Below are 2,491 nucleotides of genomic sequence, written 5' to 3'. Positions count from 1 at the left end.
ATGGCTTCTACATGCATTAGCTGCTTAGCTGATGTCTTTGTAATGCTTTGAATGCTGCATTATAGTCAATAATGACGTATCCCATTCCTCTGGAACCCTGCTATCACGGTGGCCATTGAATCTTCAGAATATCCTGTGCATGCCTCCAAATAGACAGCAATTGGTATAATACAGATCTTTTGTAGATTATCTGGCTGGTGTTGCATAAGAGTAAAGTTACAGTGACCCACCCTGCTAATCACACTGTTGCGTACTCTTATCTTCTGTCTAACAGCCATGACTATGGGTTTCCTAACCTTGCATGACTCTAGATACGACACATGATTACATACACACTGCTGTTCCAAAGTTTGGGTCAGTAAGATCAGTGTTTTTAAGAAATAAATACTTTTATCAAGGACACATTAAATTGATTAAAAGTCAGAAAAAGGTCACAATTTCAATAAAATGCTGTTCTTTTGAATTTAATCTAAGAAGTCTGAAAAAAATCTATTACTGTTTTACACAAAAATATTAAGCAGCACAACTGTTTTCAAATTTGAAAATGAGAAATGTTTCATGAGCACTAATTCAGCATATTAGAATGATTTCTGAAGGATTGCCATGTAACAGAGGGACAGACAACAGGTATGCAGGTAACGGATGTTTATTAAACAGAGAAAGCAGATGGCAGGCAAGATGGCAGACTTAACAGAGTTCTTGGTATTGCAGGTACACAATGATTTGATGAGAAGATGGCATACTGTGAAGGGAGGTAAACACAGATGATGAGGCGTCAGGTAAATCCAAGCACATGTGCCCGGTCCAGAACAAGAGCCTGTGCAGATGCATGTAGCGGTTGCATCAAATTGTGCAAGAGATTCAAATTCATAACAAAGAACACATCATGTAGACGGCACATAAAGGTAGACCTTATACGCATCCAAACACGGTGAGCGATACATGAAGCAGATACACATTACAACTGATAATATTGGGAGAACAATTAGGTTTTGAGCTGAGATTTGAATTCATCCATAGAGGTAGTTAAGTGTCAGTGGGAGTGAGTTGCAGCTTTAAACTTCTTGAATCTGCATGTTGCAACAGATAGGCCTAATTAAGCAATCCTTGTTAAATCATTTTGCTACTTTTGAGCATATAAAGCTGGTCCTGTGAATTCTGCTGCTTGAGGAGAGCATTTTCTTCCTCTGTATGTCAACACAGTTGTAAATTGATCAGCACCTCAAGTACAAAAAATTATGGATTACTCACAAGTTTCATACTGGCCAAATCAAGGTCGGTGATTCTGAACAAATTCCTCAAACCTTATGTTATGATTTCTTAAGCTGTTACTGCATGGGAAGAAAAATGAACCTTTTCTGCTAGTCATTTTCAGGTGGTTTGCTGGTGGAGTTCTCAAATGGTGCTTCAAAAGCCAGGGGAAAAAGAAACTGATCTGTCCTCTGAAATCCACTCTTCAATGGTTTTATTGTTTGGATAAAGAGGCTTTATTCTCGACCACTTATCCATAGTTCTACTAATGGCGCTGTCCATTTCTGCAGAACTATTAAGATAATTAAAAAAAGAGGATCTCACTAATTCAGTCTGTCCCTTTTACTGTTAGTTTGTGTACTTTTTCTTTCTTTCTTTCTTTCTTTCTTTCTTTCTTTCTTTCTTTCTTTCTTTCTTTCTTTCTTTCTTTCTTTCTTTCTTTCTTTGTACAGTTTACAGATTTACAATCTGCTTGTTTTTTTGTTTTGTTTTTTGCATGCTGTATTAATGTTTTATTTTATATTTTGTTTTATATCTTATTTTAATCCATTTTATCTTGCCTTTTTATGTTTTATTTTATCTTATTGTCATGCCATGCTTTGTGATATTCATTGGTGCAATGGAAAAAGTGACACAATAGCAGGTCTTCTTTAGGGACTGTACTGTACCACAGTGGCACAGGCATTATTTGTGGTGTCATGATGAAGTAATTGTAACACGCTATGATAAGAGCAACAGCCTTGAACGTATCTATCAAGCATTTCACTTTTTGCTTTGCTATATGTCTAATGATGTGCTAGGTGCTAATAGTATGCCGTTGTGTATGGATTGCTGGCTTGTATGTCTTTGAAAAAAATCATTCATCTGTCACCAGCTTAATTTATATGGCATAAAGCAGCTTTAAAATACTTAAGCATGTGGTTGTTACACATATATGATCTGGACTCAAAAGTGTCCAGCCTTTATATTTGCTTTTTGTTTCTTTTCTGCTTCCCTGCCATTTCATCTCTTGCTTTTCAGACTCCTCTTCCCTTCCTCTATTTGCTCTCTCTATCCTCTGACTTCAATCCTGTGCTTCACCATATCCTCGGTCTTTATTACTGAAAATCCCAGTGTTTTGCTGTGCTCTCATCTCTAACTCATGCTTAGTGTGTTCATCTACTTTTCATTTTGTTACTGCACTCCTGTTTGTTTTCAAGCCAGGATGTTTTCGTGAGAGCAGCCATTGGACAAACTGTAC

The sequence above is a fragment of the Rutilus rutilus genome (assembly GCF_951802725.1).
Source record: "Rutilus rutilus genome assembly, chromosome: 6".
Lineage (NCBI taxonomy): Eukaryota > Metazoa > Chordata > Actinopteri > Cypriniformes > Leuciscidae > Rutilus > Rutilus rutilus.
The sequence above is the reverse complement of the archived record's forward strand: the minus strand, read 5'-3'. Positions refer to the sequence as shown.